At 47.0% G+C, this 12,928-nt stretch overlaps 1 pseudogene; it reads right to left on the bottom strand.

Annotated features, from left to right (window-relative positions):
* Positions 1–1,479: 1,479 nt before the first annotated feature.
* LOC137862742 (zinc finger CCCH domain-containing protein 11A-like) lies at positions 1,480–12,685 on the bottom strand (annotated as a pseudogene).
* Positions 12,686–12,928: the final 243 nt, after the last annotated feature.

Here is a 12,928-nt window from a genome sequence, read left to right as displayed (position 1 = left end):
CTTTCTCTCCTTCTTGGCAGTGCTCTCGGAGCCCGGAGAAGCCCACCACACCGGGGTGTTCCAGTTTTTTCAAGAGAATCCAGGTACTGAGCAGCCCGTAAGCGGGAGCCGCGAGCATGGCGGCGGCGCCTTCTGCTGCTAGCAAGGCAGCTTCTTCCCGGAGAGGCTGGCAGCGGGAGAGCGACCGTCTCGGCACTGCCAGAGCTCCCGCAGGCTGCCCAGCAGCGCAAGGACGCGCTAAGGCCCAGAGCTGTTCCTCCAGGTGCGGCTGGCGAGAGGAGCGCGAGTGCCTCGGCCGGTGCCGCCGTGCGCAAGCACTGCCTCGTGAGCGCGGCGGCAATCGTGGGCTCCCTGCTCTTCGGCACGCTTCTGTGCTGCGGGGTCATCCGGCTGCGCAGGAGAAGACAGCAGTGAGCGGCCGTCTCTCGCCCCAGCTCCCCGTCGGCCGGCTGCCGCTGGCCTTGCAGCACCGCCGGTGAGGTGCTGCGGCGCGGCCGCCGGGTGCTGCCCAGCCTCCTCTCTCCGCAGGCGCCTCTCCGCAGCCTCGGAAGCCCGGGCACCGAGACGGGCCCAGCGCCAGCGGCCGCCACCCGGGCCTGGACGAGCGCACCCCAGCCGGCTGCAGCGCGACCGGCCCAGCGCCCTCCAGCCCCCGTGGATACCACCCCCCCGGCCCCCACCACCGTCCCGGCCCTCCTGCCAGGGCTGGGGGCGGCCCCCCCGGCGTGCGGGGCAGCGGGGGGGTGAGGACTGGCAGCCGGCCGGCAGCTTGTCCGAATAAAGCTCTGCACCCGAATCGCCAGTGTCCAGGCTGTGCTTCGCCTCGCGCTAAGTGGCCAGGGGAGGGAGAAGCTACAAGCAACCTGCGGACACCTTTCCCCCCTCTCCAGCCTCTTCTGCCGCTTGTCCCCGCTCTCTTGCCCTGCTCCAGCACGCAGGCCCTCCCATGGCATTGCAGGCCTTCCCAACGGGGTCCTGCATGGGCTTCCCTTTCTCTGCGACACCAGGAAAGGGGAGGCACCGCCATCAACAGGCTGTTCCCAGTGCTGGCAGCCTTGGGGACACCAGAGCATTCCAGACACGAGCTGGGGCTCTCTTCCGAGCAGCTGCGAACGAGGCTGTCCCTTCTCAGATCCGCTTTCCAGCCAGCGGCAGAACAGAGGCAGAACCTCTTCCTCCAGCTTTCCTGCTTCTTTCGCGCTGTTTGCCTGCCTGTTCTTTGTCTCCTTGTCCTGGCCAGCCTGTTGTCCGGCGCCCTGTGGGCTGGACACACAGCTCTCTGTCTCCTCAGGCTTTTCCTTAGAGCATCAACAAGTCCTGAGCCCTGCGGGTTGGATGGCTGAGAGAGGGAGTTAGGGGGATACAAGAAATCGTTAGCCACTAAAAAGGAGGAATTATCCTTTCAAACAAGGCTTTGGAGCCCCAGGAAGAGGCTTTCTGCCCTAATATGTGATGCTGGGGCCAAAAAATGTCAGGGCAGCATGGTGCACACTCCACTCTCTGCTTCCTCAAAATGGATGTTTGGACCCTAAAATTCAGGCCTCGGCTCCTAGCATGAGGATTTGGGGATTTGAAAGCAGGGCACTTCCTCTCACATACGGCTTTGCCATCTAAGAAGGCCATGGTGCATCTTATAATAAAATTGTGGACCCAAAAAATAGGGAATTGCCCCTTGGAAATGGCAGCCTGCTCTGTAGGATTGACGTGTAAGCAAGAACAATCCTGTCAAAAGGAGGGTTTATCCTTTCAATCAAGGCTTTGGAGCCCAAGGAAGAGGCTTTCTGCCTCAATATGTGTCTCTGGGGCCTAAAAAGAATGCTTTGGGCCCTAAAAGTGAGAGCCTGGGTCCAAGAACGGAGGGTGTAGGTGATAAAGGCGGCTTTGGATCCCAACTATAGGCTCTCTTGTCCTGAAAACGTCCTGAAAGCTGGGTGCTTAAGAACAAGGCTGTGGTCTATACAGAGAAGCCTTGGTGCCATGCCTGTATGCTTCTCAGCTGCAAAGAAAGGGTGAGAAAAAGGCTTTGGATCCACAAAAGATGCTCTTAGCCCTGAAGTGAAGGGGTAATAGGGCAGAAGTCCCCGTGAAGTCCTTCGGCACGATGAAGGCCTGCGTGAGCTCCAGCAGCAGTTTCGTCAGTGGAGGTTTTCCCTGGTGGGGCCGGGGTGTCACAGCACACACACACACACACACACACACACACACACAGAGACGAGTGGTTTTGTCCAAACATTAAGTATTTACAACAAATTCGACAAGCGCTTTTCCTCTACCAGCAGCAAATGCCTGAGGGCCCCCACAGCTTCACAAATCATAGCGGGAAGAGCCTACCGTGCCGCGAAAAGGTCGGAAAATAATTCAAAATTGATCTGCTAGGGGAAAAAAAATGCTGGCTGGTGGCAGGGTACACAATACACCCGAATCTCAGCTCTGTCCTCCGCAGGGTCAGTGCCCACGCCCAAGCGCGATGCTGATGGCACCTGAACATTTGCTGTAGCAGGCAGCAGAGCCAGCAGCTCAGGGGAGCAATTTTGAAAACCAAGAGGCACTTAACCAACCCTTCATCGACCCCGTGACTGCGGCAGAGTCCCGACTGCTCGCCCCGGAGTCCTCACACCAGCAAAAAGCACCAACCAAAGCCTGGGGGAACTTTGGTACAGCACAAGAGAAGGGAGTGGGGGTAGCGGAGCCGCATGGCAGAGCTGCTGCTTTTCACCATTTGATCATCCCTGATAATTGAAAGTAAGGCTGGGTGGGCTGACCCCCACCCCCACTCCTGGCAGCAAGCTCAGTCCATAACACACTGGAATAACGATTCTGCTCCCTCCCACCCCTACAGCTTCATCATCTGACACGGGTACAGTCAAAACAATGGCATACACGAGTAAAAGTCAAGAGTTGACATAGTAACTCCAGGATTTGGCTATCAACTGTCCGAGAAATCAGAACACCGAAGCTTCACAATGTGCCCAACATCGAGTTGTGCCAAGGGGGGAGGAAGGAAGAAGCTTTACATTTAAGCCTTCAGAGCATCGCTCCACCAGAAGATCGATTTGCAGCCACCATGGCGTGCCAATGGAGATCTTTCTGTGCCAAAAGAAGTGCTTTGTCCTCTCAATAGCGAAGGTAGCCACCTATAGTTACAGAACGGATGCACAAGCCCTTAACTCTGAGCAGCAGGAAAATTTAGGACAACTGAGTGCAGATCCTGCCAATTTCTACCAGTTCAGACTGTGCTTTAAGTCTCATTGCAAAGCCTCAGTTAGAAAAAGGATCACCTCGGGGTATCCAACAAGAAGAACAGGGGTTTTTTGTTTTTTTTTTTAATATACCATAGGACTATGCAGTTCAACTGTCAGTCATCTCGGAGAGTTCAAGGAGGAGCTCATCGTCGTCCTTCCCTAGGTCTAAGTCGATTTCGGCTTCCAGTCTGCCTCCTGAGATTTCCCAAAGTAGCTTCTCCAAATCGTCATCCACAGATAAGGGCGCGTTCCCTGTGGAACTCAGCCGGCGTGTCCGTGCCTCTTCTAGCTGGGAAGAAGCTGAGGTCAAGGTCTCCATCTGCTCCTCTAATCTTGCCGGGCTTCCAAGACGCACTTCAGGTCTTGGGAGAGCAAGAAAGAACAATCAGGATATGCCATTTCTTAACGGGCAATCCCTTTTCTGCAAACCGGCTCTTAAAACTGTAGGCAAGCCCTCCTACGCTTCAATCTTATACAGGGATTGTTATCAATCAACCCAGGGCTACATTTAGAGCCCGATGCGTTACCAGCTACATTTTTCAGTCTGGGGCTTTATCTGTGAAGCCAGGGCACCTGGAGTTGAGGTGGCATTCTTGAGGACCAAAAGGCAGAGGACACTACTCCTCATCTATCACCTCATGAGGAAGTAGAACTTCACCTCCTTCTCGTTCAGGTATTCAGACAACCCAAGAAGTCACTGGAAAGCTGTGCTGACTTGCAGCATTTAAAGAAAGCCTAATTAAGCAATCCTGCTAGCTGCTAGAAAGTGGTTTCAGGTGACTTATTCCTTTGATGGATTTGGGCTTTAATGATCTCAGAACCCTCCTTTTTTCCCACATGTGACAGAATTTATGTTTCCCTGGGGATATACACTGATTAAGAAAAAGAACAAGTTGGGGTTGTCACCTGTTTTGGGCATTTTCTTCAAGTCTGATGGCTGGGATGTGCTCCGGCACGTCTGAAACACCCTAGAAAGCAGCAAAACAGTATTTATGACACATGGGTAAAAGATTCCTTAATAGCTTTTTCCTCCACACTGCTTCTCCTCTGGCATTGCGGAGCCGTGGCCAAAATACAAAACCAAGGTGCTCCTGAAGAAAGTTCACATTCACCTGGAGGTTACTCATGATCTTGTGTCTTTTAAGAACATGGCATTCATGGGCAAAATCCCCCCCACCAGAGAAATCACAGCATCAGAGTACCGGTTAAAGAGTGCCATTCAGCTCATAAATACAGAAGGGTTCTACAAGCATCCTGTAGACAGCTACTGGATTTCAAAGGAAACAGAAGGCCTGCAGAACGTTTGCCTTTTCCACCTTTTCTCCTAGAGGAGGGTAGAAATTTAACAAGGGATCCATCTCTGCATTAGCCCCTGGCCTTACCATGGCTGCTTTTTTGGCTGGAGGTCCCATCATGTCAGCATCCAAGGCAGTCCGGAGTTCCACAGCTCCTATGGCAGAGGGATAACTCCCAGGTGCCTTACGTTTCAGTGCCTTCTTCTTGGGGAAAGTCACTTTCCCACCCGAAGGCTTCGCAGATGTCATCAAGTTGGCTAGAGTAAAAGGAAGAGAGAACTGATACAGTCTTGCTCTGCCTCAGGAAAAATCCAGGTTCTCTTCATCATTTCCACAGTCCTTCTACAAAGTTAAATGCATTTGGCCAGCAGAATTGCACCGCCATTGCCTGGATTCTCAGGAATGTTTTCCACATAGTAAACTCTGTCTACCAACAATCCATACAAAGGAACATAGAAACCGAATAGCTACAGTAAATAAGAATCCAGGACAAGGGAAACCTCAGACACATAGCAATCCTAAGTGCAAGCTAGGTTCACAAATATAGACAGCTTTTATATTTCAAGTCCTGCTCCCTCTAGGAAAGGAAAAAGCAGCAGTTAGAGTAGGACAAGAGTGTATGCAACTGTTGTACCAGCTGCCTCACCCTTGCAGTAATGTCCCACAGTTAAGTTGTTCTACAAAGTCCAAATTTGTAGTGTCATTTTCTACTCTCCCGTTCCTTACCTAACATCTGGCTGGCAGGAAAAGAAACAAACTAAGAAAAAGAAAGTACACACTTCGCTTCGTAGCATTGCGTGGCAAAATGCACCCAGCCAGAGTTACAGCATGAGAATTGTCATCTTCTGTCTGTATTTCAGAAGACAACCTAAGGAACTCTTAACCTTCAACACTTACTTTTAGCTTCCTGGCCCTGAAATTGAGCTGCCACTTTCCCTGCTGGTTCGGTATGAAAGAAGCCAGCAGTAGATTTGACAGCAGCTTCCTCCTTCCCAAGCTTCTCTTGTTGTTCTCTCTGTTGCCACTTCTCCCACCGTCTCTCTTCAAAGCTCTTCTCTGGACATTTACGAGTTCCACTCTGCTGAGTGGGCTAGAAGGAAAGAAAAGCAGTGCATGAATAGGACAAAAAAAAAAAAAAATCCGTGGAGATTTCGTTAAGAAAATCTGATCAGCAATCCCTCCAAAATGGTCTTGATGTGGAACAGCGTATTAATATCGTTCAGGTTACTGTTGTGTTTTTTTTTTTTTCCCCTAAAATTCTGCCTGTAACAAGAGCCATGCTTTACTATGGACACAGTCTCACATATCTGCAATATCCACTATGGCAAGCTTCTTTAAACAGCTAGGGTGTTCTGCTGTACATCTATTTATCACATTCTTTTTAAGCAGCAGAAAGTCATACAAGTTCCCCTAGACAGTATCCACTGACAGATTGATTTCCTTGAACACAGAACTCTGGCCTTCTGTATTAAATCCTTCATGTCTGACAGATCAAGTCAGTAAGAACAAAAAGAATTCCCTCCACGTTAACTGTGTAGATTTCAGCTGGTGCTAACAGGGTTTCTTTGTTGCTGTGGTATAAACAGACTGATTCCAAGTTTGAGGAGTACAGAGTTGTCTGGAAATGCTGCTGGCGATAGGCTTTAGACTGCACTGCAGCTCCTACCAGGTGCTGAAGGGTAAGAACACGCTCAAGACGGTGGCACACGGTGAGTAACCAAACTTGTCAGAATGATCAGAAATTGTACGAATGTATGTGTGTCTTCACAGAGGACTCACCTGTACATCAGGCACAGAGGAAAGTTTAGGAAAAGGCCGGTTCAATTCCACTGCCTTCTTTTCTTTTTTTAAAGCACCTGAAAAAGAAGAGAAAAAAAAGTTTGGTCAACGGCAGAAATAAAGAAAGCTGGGTACTTGTTTCCTTTGTGCATTTATTTCCTTGTGCCCCATGAGAGAGAGAGAGACAGGCTACAATGTGCAATCCATTCAGCAATTATCCATGAAGCAGATCCTGAGCAAACTGAACTTGCTCAAGATGGGAAGCACCTCACTGGGGCAGGCATTAAAGCATCTGTTTATGGAGCACCTGTTAGTTTTGTGCTCCATAAAGATTTCTGCTCTGCTGGGGCAGGTCCAGGTTGTGCTGAGGGAGCTGCACGAGCAGGTCTTGCCCCTGCGCTGGAATCTTCAGTTTTACCATGCCCTTCAGCCTCGGCTTTGGCTTGAGTTTCGCGTCTCTGAAGAGCTTTCTCACGACGGATTTCCTCCAGTGTTTTCACATGGATCTCTCCCATCGGCTTAGCAGCCTTCCCTGTCATCATCAAGAAATGAGGAGAAGCACCAACATTTAAAGAGAGTCCAGCAATAGTTTCAGTCTCCAACATTTGTCAGAGCACTAAGGAAAACTAATCTTGAGTGTTCCCAATAATGCATCTTAGAACAATATCCTTAGAACAACATTCTCCTCCTCCGCTGAGCCACTTGTATTTTGAAGACCAGCCCTATCCAGAGAGAACTGCTACACAGAAATGCTGCTTTACTTTAGTACTTTTTCAGACTGCATTTCAAATTCCTGCTCCTGGCAGTGGTTCTGTTCTAATTGTACGGAACGGTTCACAGAAGCAGCCAAAAACCTTGACAAGGCACAAGTAGAAAAGAAACACACACCTAGAGCCAGATTTCTGATAGTGGCTGTCAGAAGAGCTTCAGCACTCAAGCAAGAGGCATCAGTTCTTTGTTTTCGTTTCAATTAGTTTTTAGGGATGGATGAAAGCAGTCCAAGTTCATGGAAAGGAAGGAGGAGAAAGCATATTTAATATCTAGCTGTTACCTCTCTCAGTACTGGTCTGTTTCGGAGGTAATCCCAGCCTGTCCTTCAGAGACTTGGCAACTTGAACTGCAAAACAGAAAAAGAACGAATTAGGGAGGCTGCAGAATGTCAACTTCAGGTTCACATTGCAAAACAAGACAGGAAAGGGAACTTTGAACCCCAGTGATTACCACCTCAGCCAACATGCAAAAAGAAACATCACTGGAAAAGGACAAACAGAAAGACTAAATACAAAACCCAGGAATCCAATCCAGATGCCCGGTTAGTACCTGGATCTCTCTTGGGTGCTTTGTCAGCATTTCCCGGAGCCTCTACCTTCTTCCCCAGCCTTTCAGCAAGGCGGCGCTTCACTGGAAGGGTGCTTACATCATCTTCAGAGAAAACAAGGAATATTGTAAGAACTTTTCTTTGCAGGAAGCTTTGAGAACAGTCAACAATAAGCTTCTATTTTTCAAGCATATTTTCATAGAATTGCCTTTCAGCTGCTAAATGATTTATTTTTTTTTTTGGCCATTTCTGCAGTCAACACAGATCTCCACTGCAACGTATTTTCCTTTCACACATCAAAAATACTCTTTAATGCAGTCATATATAGAAGGCAGCACCTACGTAACAGCTCATAAAAAGTTCTTACCCGCGGAGGCTTTCCGTTTTCCTTGTCTAGCAGCAAGATCTAGTCGAACCACAGGTTCCTCCCCTAAAACAAAAGGGATTTTCTTTTTCTATTTCACAGAAACCGGTAGCCAACAGAAATATTATCCTGTTAGCCCATCTCCAACATGTCAGACACTGTTTTGACAGCTAAACCACATAAACTCATATTGTAACTATAATTAACATAGAAAAAAAATATTAATAGTCTCAGTGCTTGCTTCAAATTCCAGCTGAGATAGTAGAGAGTGAATCTGAGTCTGCTTGACAGCTATACTTTGTGCAGAACAAAGCTGCATAAGCAAGCAGAATATTATTAGGTACAAATGCTGACAAATAGTCCTTTCGAAGGTGAATGTCTACGAGTAAAAGTACTTCCACACTTTTTTCCCTTTCAAAGGCATTTGCACAGCTCTAAACAATTTATACACAAACTCCTGTCATACTGTGTCCACACCTGCCACTGGCAGCCTCTTTAATGCTTCAGAAATTGCTTCTTATATAGCACTGTCTTCTACAGCTCTTTCTTCTCCTTACTCTTCTGTTTTTCAGTTACCCCCCTATTTGCATACTGACACTTTTTTTCTCCTGCCACTGCACTTAACCTGAGCACCAAATCTTGCCAGTACAACCAGGGACTTTAAGCATAAAAGCACGTTTTGAACAGAAGGCAGCACCAGAAGGCTAACATGGGTGAATTGTTTTAATTATTGCTTAACCCTCCAGTTTAGGAGTAATGAAATCAAAACAAAAGCATTCACTATTACCTTTCCTGGAAGACAGTGTCACAGTTCTCACCACTGTCTGGACGTTTTCCTTTTCTGGAGCAGGAAAAATCACAGGATCAATGGGACAAAGAGAAGATCTTGAAGAACCTTCTGTTCAGAGCAACCAAAACATAAGGAAGTTTACCCGACATAAAAAACTATCACAAAGAACAAAAAACTTTAAATTATTTGTTACTGTCCAAAATACAGCAAGCAGAGCATGTAAATAAGAGAGGTGACCAATTTGCCTCTGGTTGCCCTTTGAACTCCCATTTAGAATACCAGCTGGCTGAGAATCAGGTTGCTTGATGCCCCCAGCTAAAACTGGAAGTCTGTCCCTCAAGCAGCTCCCAGTTACCATCACCTGCCGTGAACAGGATACGAAAGTAGGGAATATTAACTCACCACCGTGTCTCTTATGTTTTTCCTTCATCTTCTGCGATTTGATTTCCTCAAGTGTTTTTATTCCAAAATTCAGATTGCCCTCTGAAAACAGGAAACAGTTCATGAGACAGGCTTAGAGGCTCTCACTGAGGACCACAGGTCCTCAGGCTTCTTAGCGCTCAGCAACTTTCTGAAGTATTTAGAATAAAGCCTGTCAACACTCCTCACAAGTGAAAGAGCCGGAGAACCAAGGGCATTTTGCCCCTCCTTTCATCCTTCAGGCTTAAAAATGTAGTTTTAATTTTAATCCATTTACACGATATTAGATCCCTCTGTCGTTAGATATGGCTTATCAACAGTGGTTGCAAGCACTGGCTTATCAACAGTGCAACAAGGCTGCACGTGCAGCCATTTTAACGCCATGCTGTGGCCCTGTTTTGTTCTCCAAAAGTAAAGAAAAGGAGTTCACCTTTCTGACCCAATGGGCACATGATGGTATGAATGGCAGAAATGAGATCATGGAAATAACCGAGTCCATTCAGCTCCCCTACATTTTGTTGTGTTTTTACACCACACTGCTTTTGAGTTAACTGTCAAGTTCTTCTGATTTATCCTACTAAGGTGCTGGAATACCTTGTTTAGTAGCAGTAGAACTGCCTTTGTGAGTGGAAATCACCCGTAATCCATTTTTGCCTTCCGCAGCTGGTTGCTGGACGGGAGTTTTAGTTTCTTCTCCTTCCTCAGAAAGTTGGTCTGAAGGGGAAAAATCTATTCAGTTATGCATAGACCAGATTGTTCATGATTACGTAGCTCATGCAGTGACACTTCAGCCCATGCTTCATATAAAAAACTTTGTTGCTCTTTTGTTTTGTTTTGTTTTTTAAACAGCTACACTGACCTGATGAACTCCTAAGTAGAATACACTAGGACAAAACATCTAGGACTCTAGATTCTCTCTGCAGCTTTAACTACTACACAACACATTGCTCTTCAGACAGAAAAAAGAAATTTCCTTCCTAGTTTCACATAGAACTTTACACAACAGACCAGCTAAAGCCAGGAGTGGTTCTAAGCTTTCCTCCAACGTTTCAGGTTCTGTCCACTGACTGCCAGACAAAGCCACCAGTGACCTGGCCACACTGCCTGCCCTATCGCTAGTCAGACCTCAGGTCATCTGTGATTTATACATTCATTTACAGCACAGATTCCTTCAAGAACTAAAGATTTAACACATTCATTTACAGCACAAATTCCTTCAAGAACCAAAGATTTACACAATCATTTACAGCACAAATTCCTTCCAAGAACCAAAACATGCTCACCATCATCATCTTCATCATCATCTGCACCATTGATTACAACTGGAGGGTGTGTAGGGCTTGGGACATTTTCCGAGTTTTCCACTTTCATCACCCCCTTAGCTGTGGAGAGGGATTTGACTGGACAGAAAGTTTGTTTTGCTGCAGTGACATCTGAGCCACTTTCAAAGCATCGTCCGCGGACTCAGGCGGACTTGGCAGTGTAGCTGGAGGAAGAGGAGGATCATCGGTAATATGGCAGTTTAAAACTTTGACCACAATTTGGCAAAGAGATGGTAGGAAAGGCAGATAACCCGCACAGACAACGAATTCAGCATCTCCTTTTGCCCATCCCATCACTGTTTACACCGTCAACAATGACTTCCCTTCGAACAACAACACATCTCCCTGCCACCCAGCAAAAGATGAAACAACAGGAAGCAAACTGCAAGGCAAACATCACACAAAGCCAAGAGAAGCTGAGCACGAAAGCAGAAAACAAACACCAGCAGTACACTCGGTGCACTACACCTATGACTGCAGACCTTTTCCTGCACTCACAAATGAACAGTTACCTGATGGCCCCTACAGGATTGGCACCCACTAAGTAATACTCCAAATTAAGTCTTCAGCGCTTCAAGAAAAAGGACCTAAACTCACTCTTGCTTGGTGGGAAGAATTGTCCATCGATGTCACGTCCCTTTGCATGATGAAAAGCACAGTTGGCTTTCTGACAGCCTCCCGGCTGCTTCTCCCAGTAGCAAGGAATCTCACTGCGCTTTTTCTGAAGACAGAAAGAAAGAAAAGCTCGTGATAACACGCACCTGAGGCTTGCAAAGAGATGCGCAGCTCCAGATCATGACAGCTGTCACAACCCAGTGCTGAAACATCATTCCAAAGGTCAGTTTCTCAGTTCAGTGGAGTATTTCTGGGCATATTCACAAAGTTTGCATAAGCTGGAACCACTATGCACATTTAGATTTGTCATCATTCAGTTTGAGAAGACAGGCACTCTCAGACACCAGTTGAGGGTGGCTTAAACTAATACACCTAGGATTATACTAGCATTATTCAGAGGGAAAAAGAACATCTGAAGTTGCCTAGGTTAACCCTGTCTAGAACTACTTCTTGGACACTTAGTTCTTCTGCACCTTTAACTTTCCCCACTTCCTACCCCAGGCAGCTAGAACAGCGTTATCTGAAGGATTTTATTTCCCTCTGCTTCCTCCCACCCCCTCTCTTGGTAACAGAAACCAGTATGGTTTTGAAGCAAACGAATCTATCCTGCACAAGCACAATCAGTACACCTACGGCACTGAAAAATGCTTTTGTTGATTGATTTTGAGAACACATCGTTAGGCACTCACGTCAATTTCCATGTGTCTGAATCGGCAGACGTTCCTGAGACAACGACCCTCCTGCCACAGCTTGCAGACCGTCTCATTGCCCAGAGCAGCTTCGCAGTGGCGGTAGGCACATTTGTCTCCCTGGAACCAAAAGGAAACCAACGAGGAAAATAGAGTACAGCCTCAAAAATGGCCATGCTGCTGCCTAAGGTTGCTACAACTGAATTCAGAATCTATCTGGTTCTCAAGTTAACCAAAGACCAGTGTGCTTCCTCCTCCTAATCTACTCCTTCCTGAAAAAAATGGGGAAAAAAAAGCAAAGCAAAGGAAAGCCAGCCATACCTTGGTACAGGTAGAATAGAAATAGAAGTAGCAATCGTCTCCTTGTTTAGACATGCCGACGAGTTCTGCTAACAAGCTCGGCTTCTCTCCACAGGGACTTCCTCTGCTCTTGGAGAGAGCTGTCTTCACCCTTGCTTGGGCTGAAAGTCGTCTACTGGCTTGTGAGCAGGGAAATCTTCTTTTGAAAAGTAACCCTAAAGAAAGTAACAGGTAGGACGCATTAAACAGCACGTTGCAGGCACTGTGGGTCTTCCATTTCACCTACCTGGACAACCTCAGCAAAGTTATCGATCTTCAAAGACTTCCAGTTAACTTCTCCTGGAGGCCGAACCAAGACTGAATCCGTGAATTATTAATAAAGGGGTAGGAAGAATTTTCCTCCTCACTTTGCCAAGGGAACCTCTCATCCACAATTCAAACATAGCATGCGCTTTTAAGCAGCTTATAACTAATAGAGGAAGCAAGTCCATTTGAATGCTCTCTCAGACTGGAGACAGCCAGGGTTAGTTAGCTCTTCAAAACAATAAAAAACAACAACAAAAAAAAAAAACAAAACAAAACAAAACCAAAAAAGCTTTGAGAGGCAGGGGAATGCTCACTTTGCCAGTGGCATGGCTGCATGATACCAAGGATTTTGAATTAGTTGGATTTTTTGGAAGCAATTGGGTTTTTCTTTCTGCGCTGTAGCAAATACCACAGGTTTGCCATCACGTGCTGTTCCCTAATCCATATCTCCATCCTCATCCATTGCTGCAGGATCATGAAAGATTAGA

This window comes from Anas acuta, chromosome 11, assembly GCF_963932015.1.
Source record: "Anas acuta chromosome 11, bAnaAcu1.1, whole genome shotgun sequence".
NCBI lineage: Eukaryota > Metazoa > Chordata > Aves > Anseriformes > Anatidae > Anas > Anas acuta.
This window is presented reverse-complemented; position numbering and strand designations above follow the sequence as displayed.